This window comes from Balaenoptera acutorostrata, chromosome 19 (assembly GCF_949987535.1).
Source record: "Balaenoptera acutorostrata chromosome 19, mBalAcu1.1, whole genome shotgun sequence".
Taxonomy (NCBI): domain Eukaryota; kingdom Metazoa; phylum Chordata; class Mammalia; order Artiodactyla; family Balaenopteridae; genus Balaenoptera; species Balaenoptera acutorostrata.
In genome coordinates, this window is record NC_080082.1 from 63,282,319 (window position 1) to 63,298,152 (window position 15,834).

Here is a 15,834-nt window from a genome sequence, read left to right on the forward strand (position 1 = left end):
AGGCTCTGTGATTCTGCCCTTGCAAGGACGTTCAGATGCTACTGAAGGATGGTGAACATCAAACCTCTTATGAATGATGGGCTCCCACTGATACCCCGAGGCTTGTGATCACCTGTGAGCATGCCCAGCTAGCCCCAGTCCTCTATGGGGCTCAGATGGGCTGTTTTAAGCTTTTTACCCAGGTAGTGACATGTATGGGAGGTCCACCTTAGGTTCTTGGGGACAGAGAAAGGTTCTTGGTGACACAGAGAGGCCCTCCAGACTCAGTGGGACAGAAGGACACTGACAGAGACAGAGAGAGAGAAAAAAAAGGAGAGACAGAGAATTTGCATAAAGTCAGACTAAGCGAGACAGAAGAGAGGAAGAGCCAGAGCCAGAGACAGATGTACTGACTGAAGGAGACCTCTGCTTACTTCAGGTACCAAGGGTGTGTTTAGAGATGCTCCATCAAGCGTGGTGGCCGCTACCCACAGGTGTCTGTTGATCAATCTACACAAAGCCAGTCTCAGCCGGGATGTGCTTCAATTATAAAACACACCCTGGACCTGGAAGACATAGTAAAAAGAAAGAGTGTGAGCTATGTCGTTGGTCATTTTTTACACTGAAAAGATAACATTTTAAAACAGATTGGGTTAAATGAAACATAATTACTTATGTATAATTACTTTCCACCAGTTTCTTTTTGCTTTTTTAGTGTGGACATTTAAAAACGCACACGTGGCTAGTATTTGCGGTTGATACTGTATTTTCATTGGACAATGCTGGTTCACGGAGCTGGCTCGCCACCTGAACACCCCACACTCTTTGCAAAGGAGACTCAAAGGAAAATGGGCATCTTCCCTGAAGGAGATGCTCAGACAGTCTCCGGAGAGCATATGACCAAGAGGCATTACTCAGAGACCTGGGGTGACTTATTCTTTCTGTCCTAAGAGAGATGAGCTAACATTCCAGGTCTTGCTTATTAGCAGACCATGGCTTTTCTGGCTTCCCTTGAATTTTGTGACTTCAGTCACTGAAGACATCTCCAGTCACAATGGCTTTTCTGACAACGACCTCTCGTGTCATTGGATCCTAATGATTTTTGGACCCTGACTTCATGGTCATGGGGGGCCGGAACAGTGCAGAAGACAAAAACAATAAACTGGACATAAGGTAAATCTATCCAGATTGAAGTACTCAGAAAAGAAAATGGAAACCCAAAGGAAAATTCTAAGAGACTTGTGGAGCACAGGAAAAAGTTTCTACGTATGATTAATTGGAGCCCTAGGAGCAAAGAAGAGAGAGAATGAAGAAAAAGCAATATTTGAGGAGATAATGACCTAGAAATTATCCAGTTTTATCTAATTTTAATTTTATCCAACTTTTAATTATCCAGAGTGATCCATTTTGGGAACTTTCTTGGTGGTCCAGTGGTTGAGACTCAGTGCTCCCAGTGCAGGGAGCTCAGGTTCGATCCCTGGTCAGGGAACCCAATCCTGCATGCCGCATGGCACGGCCAAAAAACAAACAAACAAAAACCAAACCAAACCAAAACAAAACAAAAAACCAAAGTGATCCATTTTTGTTTCCCAAATTGGATCAGCCATCAAGCCACTGCTTCCAGAAGCTCAGAGAAACCCAAGATAAGTACATATAAAACAGTGTTTAGTACTTCAAAGTGAATTCGTCCAAACTTTAAAGGAAAAATAACACCAATCTTATAAAAAACATTTCAGTGAGAAAAAAGAGAGAATATACCTTATAGCCCATGAATTTATTTGTCTATTTATTTACATTGAGACATAATTACATATAACATTGTTTAAGTTTAAGGTGTACAGTATATTGATTTGATACATTTAAATATTGCACTTTGATTACCACTGTAGCATTAGCTAACACATCCATCCCATCACATAGTTGCCATTTCTCTTCTTCTTTGTGCTGAGAACAAGATCTAGTCTCTTAGCAACGCTGAAGTCTAGAGTACAGTATTGTTGTCTATACCATGCTATATATTAGATCCCCAGAACTTCTTCATCTTACAACTGCAAGCTGGTACCCTTTGGCCAGCATCTCCTCACTTTCCCCACCCCAGCCCTTAAAAAACAATCATTCTACCCTCTGTTTCTATGAGTTTGGCTTTTTTTAGATGCCCTATAGAAGTGAGATCATACAGCATTTGTCTTTCTCTGTCTGATTTATTTCACTCAGCATGATGCGCTCAGGGTCCATCCTTACTTTTGCAAATGGTAGGATTTCCTTCTTTCTCATGGTTGAATAATATTCCACTGTATAAATATACCACATCTTCTTTAACCATTCATCTGTTGATTGACTCTTAGGTTGCTTCCATATCTTGGCTATTATGAATAACGCTGCAATGAACATGGGAATTCAGAAATCTCTTAGCGATTCTGTTTTCATTTCCTTTAGATATATACTCAGAAGTGGGATTGCTGGGTCATATGGTAGTTCTATTTTTAATTTTTTGAGGAAGATCTATACTGTTTTCTATATCCCATTTTGGAATTCAAGCAAAGCCTTGATTTCAAAGCCCAACTAAGGATATTACGTGATAAAATATTACAAGCTAATCTTGTTCAAGAATCCTTAATAAAAATGAGCAAATAATATAGTTATATAATAACAATACTATTTCATAACCAAGTGGGATTTATACCTTGTATGCAGAATGACTTAACATTTAAAAATACATCAGTAGGGGCTTCCCTGATGGGCAGTGGTTAAGAATCCTCCTGCCAATGCAGGGAACACGGGTTCGAGCCCTGGTCCGGGAAGATCCCACATGCCGCGGAGCATCTAAGCCTGTGCACCACAACTACTGAGCCTGTGCTCTAGAGCCCATGAGCCACAACTACTGAGCCCACATACCACAACTACTGAAGCCTGCACACCTAGAGCCTGTGCTCCACAACAAGAGAAGCCACCGCAAGAAACAGCCTGCACACTGCAACAGAGTAGGCCCCGCTCCCTGCAACTAGAGAAAGCCCACGTGCAGCGATGAAGACCCAACGCAGCCAAAAAAAACAAAAAACAACAAAAAAAAACACATCACTATAACTTTCCTCATTAACAGAGGAAAAAAGAGACAAATTATATGCAGAACATATGACAGATGCAGAACACATTTAAGAAAATTAAATGGCCATTCACGGTAAAGGAAACAAAACAGAACAAAAAAATACAAACTACAGTAAAATAGGAAATTTCTTAATCTGGTAAAGAAGATGGAAGTAGCCCTACAAAAAGCATCATATTAAACGGTGAAATCTTGATGTCATCATTTATATTCATTAGCGATTCTAGCCAGTACAAAAAAGCAAGAAAAAGGGATGAAAGCCATAAGCATTGGAAACAAAGTAATACAAACTGTCACTGAAAACAGAATATACTGTTGTGTACATAAAAAATCCAAGAGACTATACAAACTATCAAAATTAATAAATGAATTTTGCAAGGCTGTTATATAGAAGGTCCACAAAAACCCAACCACGTTTCTTCATAAGAGCAAAAGAAAAAAAAAAGGGGGGGTGGTAGAAATAAAATTTTAAAAAACCAATGACATACACAATAATCTAAAAACATGTAATAAAAGCAATAAATCTAAGAAAGGATGTGTAAGAACACCACATTGAACTACAAAACATATTGAGAGAAACTCTGAAGTCCTAAATTTTAAATAGAGAGTAGAAAGACTCAATATTGTAAAGATGTTGATAGTCCCAAAAGGAATCTGTGGATTTGATGAAATTTCAATCAAAACCCAGGGAAAAACTAACATAGAGTTACCATATGATCCAGCAATCCCACTCCTGGGCATATATCTGGAAAAGATGAAAACTCTAATTCGAAAAGATACATGCACCCCAATGTTCATTGCAGCACTATTCACAATAGCCAAGACATGGAAGCAACCTAAATGTCCATCGACAGATGAACGGATAAAGAAGATGTGGTACATATATACAATGGAATATTACTCACCCATAAAAAAGAATGAAATAATGCCATTTGCAGCAACATGGATGGACCTAGAGACTGTCATACTAAATGAAGTTAAGTCAGACCTAGAAAGACAAATATCATATGATACCACTTACATGTAGAATCTAAAAAATGATACAAATGAACTTATTTACAAAACATAAACAGACTCACAGACAAAAACAAACTTCTGGTTACCAAAGGGGAAAGGGTGGGGAGAGGGACAAATTAGGAGTTTGATATTAGCAGATACGAACTGCTATATATATATAAAACCCAGGGAGTTTTTTTTTTCTTAGACATACTGAGGGCCAAACTTATTCAATGATATCTTGAAAAAGAAAAACAAAGCTGGGAAGACTCACACTCCCAGGTGTCATGAAGCTAGAGTGTCTGGATCCATGAGATATGGGTGCACAGACACACAAACTAAACATTAGAGCAGATGGAAAGGCTGGTAACAGATGGGTTCAGTCTCCTGCAATATGACACAGGATACCCAGGAGCTCAATGAGAACAGGATGGTCCTTCCAATAAACTGTGCTGTATCAATCGGATTTCCACATGCAAAATGTTATGTGTACTCTTAGCACGCAACACACACACACACACCATTATTTCCCAAGGACTGACGACATAAATCTAAAAAGTACATATATAGTTCTGGGAGGAATACACAGGAAGCTTCTTCACATTTTGCAGCAGCACTAAATATAAAATAAAAATTAGATAAATGGGACTATAATAAGATTCAGAAATTCTATTCTTCAAAATGCCCCAATAAGAAAGTGAACCCCAGCTAGACTAGGAATAGATAATCACAATGAACATATCTGATAAAGGACTCACATGCATAATAAGAAAAAGAGAAAGCTTCCTATTGTTTAGTAAAAAATGTTAGTCAACCCAATTTTCTGAAATGAGAAAATGACTCAAACAGACATTTCACAAAAATAAAATGAATACTCAAATGAACAAAAACCATAGGAAAATGTTCCCAAGTGCATCAGTCATTAGAGAAATGCAAAGTAAAACCACAAAGGTACCACCACCCATCACAGCGTGGCTAAAATAAAAAGATGCAAAATTGGAGGGCTTGGTGAGGATGTGGAATAACCAGAACACTCAGATTAATTAATTAATCCGTATTAATTAAATTAATACAATCACTTTGAAAAATGTTCAGAAGTACCTACTAAAGTTGAATAAATGTGTGTTTAGCACAACACACAGCAGTTACACTTGTAGGTTTATTCCAACAAAAATGCACATATATGTTCATCACTTCACATGTGTTAAGAAATTCAAAGCAGCACTGTCCATCACTAACCTAAACTAGAAGCTAAGCAAATGCCTATTTACACTAGGATGGATATACTCATTGTGGTGATTCACGCAATAGAATTCTCCAGAGCAACCAGAGCTGAAGGTCTACAGCTCCCTGCATTATTATGGACAAATCTTACAAACATTTGGATGAACAGAAGCCACACACACACACAAAAAGAGTGAAGAGAATTTTCATGTTGACCTAAAGAACCAAAACAAGCAAATTTAACCCATGCTGTTAGAAGTTAGTGTAGGCATTACCTTTGGAGAGAAGTTACTGGAACACATAAGCGTGCTCAATTTGTGAAAATTCATCAAGCTGTGCATTTGATACGTGCACTTTTTTTTTTTTTTGGGTCACACCGCACGGCATGTGGGATCTTAATTCCCCCACCGGGGATCTGCATTCGGGATCTTAGTTCCCCAGCCAGGGATCAAACCCACGCCCCCTGAAGTGGAAGTGCAGTGTCTTAACCACTAGACCACCAGGACGTCCCTGATATGTGCACTTTTAATCTAGTACACGTCAATAAAAGTCAACACACACCCTGAGATACATCAGAGGAAAACTGCTGAACCCCAAAGACAAAATCTTAAAAGCACTGAAAGAAAAAGGATACATTACTTTCAAAGGAGCATCAAGAAGAGTTGCAGTTCATTTGCAACAAAAATGATTAATGCCATATTTAAGGGCTAAAAAAAAAAAAACCTGCCAACCTAGAACTCTACAACAAGAGAAAACTTCAATATTGGCGGTGAAATAAAGCCATTTCGGCAATGAAAAATCGTATTCTTCACCAACAGATGGGCACCAAAAGAATGAAAGTTTCAGGCAAAAGGAGAATAATCCCAGTAGAAACAGATATGCAGGAGGGAAGGAAGAAAAATGGAAAGGGTAAATAGTTGAGTAAAGATAGGAATTTCGAATGATGATTCCATCGTTAATGAATTAATAGAACATTAGCACACATTTACTCTGTATTTGATTTCAAAAAGCATTTTGAAAACTATATTTTGTTATAAAGTTAAAAATGACAATGAACATATGTACCTATATGAACACTGATATATATGTGTGTGGTCACATTATATTTACAAAAATGCAAGGGAAGTTTGAACACACGATTTCAGAAGTTGGTTACTTTAGGTGAGGAAGGAATGGAGTAGGTGGGGGGATACCACGGACACAGACAGGATTTTATCACTTTTCTGGTTTTCCTGTAGGATGTTGACTTCACAGAGTTTTTCTTTCCATGCTCTGTTTAATTTTCTTTAAAGTGGCCTTTGGAAATTGCCCAGCAGTGATTGCAAATGCTTAACAGTTAGCCCTCTGAAAGAAAATAACTGATTTGTAGTATCTGTCAATTTCTGGGGTGTAAATACTCACAGCGTGGCTGAATTCAAGCTCTAAAACTGACATCACTGAACCCGCCACCGGGGAGGGATGTTCACAGCCAGGTGTCAGGAACTGGCTTGAGCTGGTTGCTCCACGTGCCACTGAGGGCAGCAGTCAGTGAAGTGAAATTGAATTAATCCAAGGGTGTAGGCTATAGGGCTGCCTTTCAGAAAATAAAGTTTAGAAAGGGGGAGGAGGAAGAGTGAGCCAACAAGAGGTCAGGGGGGAGAGAGGGAGAGACAGACAGAGATAGAGGGAGACGGAGAGATAGAAAGACACAGAGAGACAGAGAGACGGAGATAGAGACACAGAGAGGGAGAGAGATGGAGAGACAGAGAGGGAAAGAGAAAGACAAAGAGACAGGGAGACGGAGACAGAGACAGAGACAGAGGGAGAGGGAGGAATTTTATTTGGTCAACAAATAAGAGGAGAGACTTTCAAGATGGCGGAGGAGTAAATTCCTCCCCACAGATACATCAGAAATACATCTACATGTGGAACAACTCCTACAGAACACCTACTGAACGCTGGCAGAAGACCTCAGACCTCCCAAAAGGCAGGAAACTCCCCACGCACCTGGGTAGGGCAAAAGAAAAAAGAAATCACAGAGACAAAAGAATAGGGACGGGACCTGCACCAGTGGGAGGGAGCCGTGAAGGAGGAAAGGTGTCCACACACTAGGAGCCCCTTCGCGGGCGGAGACTGCGGGTGGTGGGGGGGGAGCTTCGGAGCCACGGAGGAGAGCGTAGCCACAGGGGCGTGGAGGGCAAAGCGGAGAGACTCCCGCACGGAGGCTCGGCGCCGAGCAGCACTCACCAGCCCGAGAGGCTTGTCTGCTCCCCCGCCGGGGCGGGCGGGGCTGGGAGCTGAGGCTCAGCTGGGAGAGGACTGGGGTTGGCGGCGTGAACACAGCCTGAAGGGGTTAGCGCACCACAGCTAGCCGGGAGGGAGCCCGGGAAAAAGTCTGCAGCTGCCGAAGAGGCAAGAGGCTTTTTCTTGCCTCTTTGTTTCGCGGCGTGCAAGGAGAGGGGATTCAGAGCGCCGCCTAAACGAGCTCCAGAGATGGGCACGAGCCACAGCGATCAGCACGGACCCCAGAGACGGGCGCGAGACGCTAAGGCTGCTGCTGCCGCCACCAAGAAGCCTGTGTGCGAGCGCAGGTCACTCTCCACACCACCCCTCCTGGGAGCCGGTGCAGCCCACCACGGCCAGGCTCCCGTGATCCGGGACAACTTCCCCGGGAGAACGCACGGCGCGCCTCGGGCTGCTGCAACGTCACGACGCCTCTGACGCCGCAGGCTCGCCCTGCCTCCTCCGTACCGCTCCCTCCCCCCGCCTGAGTGAGCCAGAGCCCCCGCAGCAGCTGCTCCTTTAACCCCGTCCTGTCTGGGCGGGAACACACGCCCTCAGGCGACCTACACGCAGAGGCGGGGCCACATCCAAAGCTGAACCCCGGGAGCTGTGCGAACAAAGAAGAGAAAGGGAAATCTCTCCCAGCAGCCTCAGGGGCAGCGGATTAAAGCTCCACAATCATCTTGATGTACCCAGCGTCTGTGGAATACCTGAATAGACAACAAATCATCCCAAAATTGAGGCGGTGGACTTTGGGAGCAACTGTAGACTTGAGGTTTCCTTTCTGCATTTAATTTGTTTCTGGTTTTATGTTTATCTTAGTTTAGTATTTAGAGTTTATTATCATTGGTAGATTTGTTTATTGATTTGGTTGCTCTCTTCCTTTTTTTAAATATATAGATTTTTTTTTCCTTTTTCTCTTTTTGTGAGTGTGTACATGTATGCTTCTTTGTGATTTCGTCTGTATAGCTTTGCTTTTACCATTTGTCCTAGGGTTCTGTTTGTCTTTTTTTTTTTTTTTTAAGTATAGTTTTTAGCACTTGTTATCACTGGTGGATTTGTTTTTTGGTTTGGTTGCTCTCTTCTTTCTTCCTTTTTTTTTCTTTCTTTTATTACTTCATAATTTTTTAAATTTTTAATATTTAAAAAATTTTTTATTTAAATAACTTTATTTTCTTTCTTTCTTTCTCTCTCTTGCTCTCCCTTTCTTTCTTTCTTTCTCCCTCCCTCCCTCCCTCCCTCCCTCCATCTCTCTCTCTCTCTCTCTCTCTCTCTCTGTCTTTCTTTCTTTCTTTCTCCCTTTTCTTCTGAGCTGTGTGGCTGACAGGGTCTTGGTGCTCCAGCCGGGTGTCAGGCCTGTGCCTCTCAGGTGGGAGAGCCGAGTTCAGGACATTGGTCCACCAGAGACCTCCCAGCTCCATATAATATCAGACAGTGAAAGCTCTCCCAGAGATCTCCATCTCAATGCTAAGACCCAGCTCCACTCAACGACCAGCAAGCTACACTGCTGGACACCCCATGCCAAACAACTAGCAAGACAGGAACACAACCCCACGCATTAGCAGAGAGGCTGCCTAAAATCATAATAAGGTCACAGACACCCCAAAACACACCACTGGGCGTGGTCCTGCCCACCAGAAAGACAAGATCCAGCCTCATCCACCAGAACACAGGCACTAGTCCCCTCCACCAGGAAGCCTACACAACCCACTGAACCAACCTTAGCCACTGGGGTCAGACACCAAAAACAACGGGAACTACGAACCTGCAGCCTGTGAAAAGGAGACCCCAAACACAGTAAGTTAAGCAAAATGAGAAGACAGAGAAACACACAGCAGATGAAGGAGCAACGTAAAAACCCACCACACCAAACAAATGAAGAGGAAATAGGCAGTCTACCTGAAAAAGAATTCAGAGTAATGATAGTAAAGATGATCCAAAATCTTGGAAACAGAATGGAGAAAATACAAGAAACGTTTAACAAGGACCTAGAAGAAGTAAAGAGCAAACAAACAATAATGAAAAACACAATAAATGAAATTAAAAATTCTCTAGAAGGAATCAATAGCAGAATATCTGAGGCAGAAGAACGGATAAGTGAGCTGGAAGATAAAATAGTGGAAATAACTACTGCACAGCAGAATAAAGAAAAAAGAACGAAAAGAATTCATGACAGTCTCAGAGACCTCTGGGACAACATTAAATGCACCAACATTCGAATTATAGGGGTCCCAGAAGAAGAAGAGAAAAAGAAAGGGACTGAGAAAATATTTGAAGAGATTATAGTCGAAAACTTCCCTAACATGGGAAATGAAATAGTCAATCAAATCCAGGAAGTGCAGAGAGTCCCATGCAGGATAAATCCAAGGAGAAACATGCCAAGACACATATTATTCAAACTACCAAAAATTAAATACAAAGAAAAAATATTAAAAGCAGCGAGGGAAAAACAACAAATAACATACAAGGGAACTCCCATAAGGTTAACAGCTGATGTTTCAGCAGAAACTTTGCAAGCCAGAAGGGAGTGGCAGGACATACTTAAAGTGATGAAAGGGAAAAACTTACAACCAAGATTACTCTATCCAGCAAGGATCTCACTCAGATTCGATGGAGAAATTAAAACCTTTACAGACAAGCAAAAGCTAAGAGAATTCAGTATCAGCAAACCAGCTTTACAACAAATGCTAAAGGAACTTCTCTAGGCAGGAAACACAAGAGAAGGAAAAGACCTATAATAACAAACCCAAAACAATTAAGAAAATGGTCATAGGAACATACATATCGATAAGTACCTTAAACGTAAATGGATTAAATGCTCCGACCAAAAGACGTAGACTGGCTGAATGGATACAAAAACAAGACCCATGTATATGTTGTCTACAAGAGACCCACTTCAGACCTAGGGACACATACAGATGAAAGTGAGGGGATGGAAAAAGATATTCCATGCAAAGGGAAATCAGAAGAAAGCTGGAGTAGCAATTCTCATATCAGACAAAATAGACTTTAAAATAAAGACTATTACAAGAGACAAAGAAGGACACTACATAATGATCAAGGGATCAATCCAAGAAGAAGATATAACAATTGTAAATATTTATGCACCCAACATAGGAGCACCTCAATACATAAGGCAAATGCTAACAGCCATAAAAGGGGAAATTGACAGTAACACAATCATAGTAGGGGACTTTAACACCCCACTTTCACCAATGGACAGATCATCCAAAATGAAAATAAGTAAGGAAACACAAGCTTTAAATGATACATTAAACAAAATGGACTTAATTGATATTTATAGGACATTCCATCCAAAAACAACAGAATACACTTTCTTCTCAAGTGCTCACGGAACATTCTCCAGGATAGATCATATCTTGGGTCACAAATCAAGCCTTGGTCAATTTAAGAAAACTGAAATCGTATCAAGTATCTTTTCTGACCACAACGCTATGAGACTAGATGTCAATTACAGGAAAAAATCTGTAAAAAATACAAACACATGGAGGCTAAACAATACACTACTAAATAACCAAGAGATCACTGAAGAAATCAAAGAGGAAATCAAAAAATACCTAGAAAAAAATGACGATGAAAACATGACGACCCAAAACCTATGGGATGCAGCAAAAGCAGTTCTAAGAGGAAAGTTTATAGCAATACAATCCTACCTCAAGGAACAAGAAACATCTCAAATAAACAACCTAACCTTACACCTAAAGCAATTAGAGAAAGAAGAACAAAATAACCCCAAAGTTAGCAGAAGGAAAGAAATCATAAAGATCATATCAGAAATAAATGAAAAAGAAATGAAGGAAACAATAGCAAAGATCAATAAAACTAAAAGCTGGTTCTTTGAGAAGATAAACAAAATTGATAAACCATTAGCCAGACTCATCAAGAAAAAGAGGAAGAAGATTCAAATCAGTAGAATTAGAAACGAAAAAGGAGAAGTAGCAACTGACACTGCAGAAATACAAAGGATCATGAGAGATTACTAGAAACAACTATATGCCAATAAAATGGACAACCTGGAAGAAATGGACAAATTCTTAGAAAAGCACAACCATCCGAGACTGAACCAGGAAGAAATAGAAAATATAAGCAGACCAATCACAAGCACTGAAACTGAAACTGTGATTAAAAATCTTCTAACAAACAACAGTCCAGGACCAGATGGCTTCACAGGCAAATTCTATCAAATATTTAGAGAACAGTTAACACCCATCCTTCTCAAACTCTTCAAAATATAGCAGAGAGAGGACCACTCCCAAACTCATTCTATGAGGCCACAATCACCCTGATACCAAAACCAGACAAAGATGTTACCAAAAAAGAAAACTACAGGCCAAAATCACTGATGAACATAGATGCAAAAATCTTCAACAAAATACTAGCAAACAGAATCCAACAGCACATTAAAAGGATCATACACCATGATCAAGTGGGGTTTATCCCAGGAATGCAAGGATTCTTCAATATATGCAAATCAATCAATGTGATAAACCATATTAACAAATTGAAGGAGAAAAACCATATGATCACCTCAGTAGATGCAGAAAAAGCTTTTGACAAAATTCAACACCTATTTATGATAAAAACCCTCCAGAAAGTAGGCATAGAGGGAACTTACCTCAACATAGTAAATGCCATATAAGACAAACCCACAGCCAACATCATTCTCAATGGTGAAAAACTGAAACCATTTCCTCTAAGATCAGGAAGAAGACAAGGTTGTTGACTCTCACCACTATTATTCAACATAGTTTTGGAAGTTTTAGCCACAGGAATCAGAGAAGAAAAAGAAATAAAAGGAATCCAAATCAGAAAAGAAGAAGTAAAACTGTCACTGTTTGCAGATGACATGATACTATACATAGAGAATCCTAAAGATGCTACCAGAAAACTACTAGAGCTAGTCAATGAATTTGGTAAAGTAGCAGGATACAAAATTAATGCACAGAAGTCTCTTGCATTCCTATACACTAATGATGAAAAATCTGAAAGAGAAATTAAGGAAACACTCCCATTTACCACTGCAACAAAAAGAATAAAATGCCTAGGAATAAACCCACCTAAGGAGACAAAAGACCTGTATGCAGAAAACTGTAAGACACTGATGAAAGAAATTAAAGATGATACAAACAGATGGAGAGATATACCATGTTCTTGGATTGGAAGAATCAACATTGTGAAAATGATTATACTACCCAAAGCAATCTACAGATTCAGTGCAATCCCTGTCAAACTACCACTGGTAGTTCTTCTTCAAAGAACTAGAACAAAAAATTTCACAATTTGTATGGAAACACAAAAAACCCCAAATAGCCAAAGCAGTCTTGAGAAAGAAAAATGAAGCTGGAGGAATCAGGCTCCCTGACTTCAGACTATACTACAAAGCTACAGTAATCAAGACAGTATGGTGCTGGCACAAAAACAGAAATACAGATGAATGGAACAGGGTAGAAAGCCCAGAGATAAACCCACGGACATATGGTCACCTTATCTTTGATAAAGGAGGCAAGAATATACAATGGAGAAAAGACAGTCTCTTCAATAAGTGGTGCTGGGAAAACTGGACAGCTACATGTAAAAGTACAAAATTAGAACACTCCCTAACACCATACACAAAAATAAACTCAAAATGGATTAAAGACCTAAATGTAAGGCCAGACACTATAAAACTCTTAGAGGAAAACGTAGGCAGAAGACTCTATAACATAAATTACAGCAAGATCCTTTTTGACCCACTCCTAGAGAAACGGAAATAAAAACAAAAATAAACAAATGGGACCTAATGAAACTTAAAAGCTTTTGCACAGCAAAGGAAACCATAAACAAGACCAAAAGACAACCCTCAGAATGGGAGAAAATATTTGCAAATGAAGCAACTGACAAAGGACTAATCTCCAAAATTTACAAGCAGCTCATGCAGCTGAATATCAAAAAAACAAACAACCCAATCCAAAAATGGGCAGAAGACCTAAATAGACATTTCTCCAAAGAAGATATACAGGTTGCCAACAAACACATGAAAGGATGCTCAACATCACTAATCAGTAGAGAAATGCAAATCAAAACTACAATGACATATCACCTCACACCGGTCAGAATGGCCATCATCGAAAAAAATCTACAAACAATAAATGCTGGAGAGGGTATGGAGAAAAGGGAAACCTCTTGCACTGTTGGTGGGAATGTAAATTGATACAGCCACTATGGAGGACAGTATGGAGGTTCTTTAAAAAACTAAAAATAGAACTACCATACGACCCAGCAATCCTACCACTGGGCATATACCCTGAGAAAACCATAATTCAAAAAGTCATGTACCACAATGTTCATCGCAGCTCTATTTACAATAGCCAGGACATGGAAGCAACCTAAGTGTCCATCGACAGATGAATGGATAAAGAAGATGTGGCACATATATACAATGGAATATTAGTCAGCCATAAAAAGAAACGAAATTGAGTTATTTGTAGTGAGGTGGACGGACCTAGAGTCTGTCATACAGAGTGAAGTCAGTCAGAAAGAGAAAAACAAATACCGTATGCTAACACACATATATGGAATCTAAAAAAAAAGGTTCTAACGAACCTAGGGGCAGGACAGGAATAAAGACACAGACATAGAGAATGGACTTGAGGACACGGGGAGGGGGAAGGGTAAGCTGGGACGAAGTGAGAGAGTGGCATGGACATAATATACACTACCAAATGTGAAATAGATAGCTAGTGGGAAGCAGCTGCATAGCACAGGGAAATCAGCTCGGTGCTTTGTGACCACCTAGAGGGGTGGGATAGGGACGGTGGGAGGGAGACACAAGAGGGAGGAGATATGGGGATATACGTATACATATAGCTGATTCACTTTGTTATACAGTAGAAACTAACACAATATTGTAATGTAATTATACTCCAGTAAAGATGTTTAAAAAAAAGAAAGAAAGAAAGAAAAAAAAGAATAGCTATCATCAAAAAATCTATGAATAATAAATGCTGGAGAGGGTGTGAAGAAAAGGGAACCCTCCTACACTGTTGGTGGGAATGTAAATTGGTGCAGTCACTATGGAGAACAGTATGGAGGTTACTTAAAAAACTAAAATAGAGTTACCATATGATCCAGCAATCCCACTCCTGGGCATATATCTGGAAAAGATGAAAACTCTAATTTGAAAAGATACATGCACCCCAATGTTCATTGCAGCACTATTCCCAATAGCCAAGATAGGGAAGTAACCTAAGAGTCCATGACAGATGAATAGATAAAGAAGATGTGGTACATATATGCAATGGAATATTACCCAGTCATAAAAAAGAATGAAATAATGCCATTTGCAGCAACTTAGATGGATCTAGAGATTATCATACTTAATGAAGTCAGACAGAAAAAGACAAATATTATATGATGTCACTTACATGTGGAATCTAAAAAATAGTACAAATGAACTTATTTACAAAACAGAAACAGATTCACAGACATAGAAAACAAACTTATGGCTACCAAAGGCGAAAGGAGGGGAGGGATAAATTAGAAGTATGGGATTAACAGATACACACTACCATATATTAAATAGATAAACAGGGATTTGCTGTATAGCACAGGGAAGTCTAGTAATAACCTATAGTGGAAAAGAATTGGAAAAAAGAATACGTAAGTTACACACACGTATTCTTTTTTCATATATATATATATATATATGTATATATATATATATATATATATATATATATATATATAACCAAATCACTTTGCTGTATGCCTGAAACTAACACAATATTGTAAATCAACTACACTTCAATAAAAAAATAACTTAGCAGATACATATTTTCTAAAAAGAAAAGAAAGATCAATGGTGTTGACTGAAATAAAAATGCACAAAATGCACAGTGAGAGTTGTGAGGTTCTGTTTTATTTGGGGACATACTGAGGACTGTGGCCCACGAGACAGCCTCTCAGAGAGCTCTGAGGAACTGCTCCGATATCAGCATCTATGTGATTTTGGAGAAGGGGTACATGCCGTCAAGCACACATCTCTGTAGAAAGTTGCTGCTACTCACGAGGAATAGATACCTTAGTTAATGACTTTAGTGCTTTTCTAAGTACGAGAAGATGCAAGAAATTGGGTTCATAAAATCTTCTCCTGAAAATATGTAACTCTCTGAAGGCCTGTTCTGCCAGTTTTCCCAGAGCACAGAGTGCCTCCTTCCTGATCCCTGCCTTGAACAACCTTCAGGGTGTGTCGAAGGTGAGGAACTCCAGTG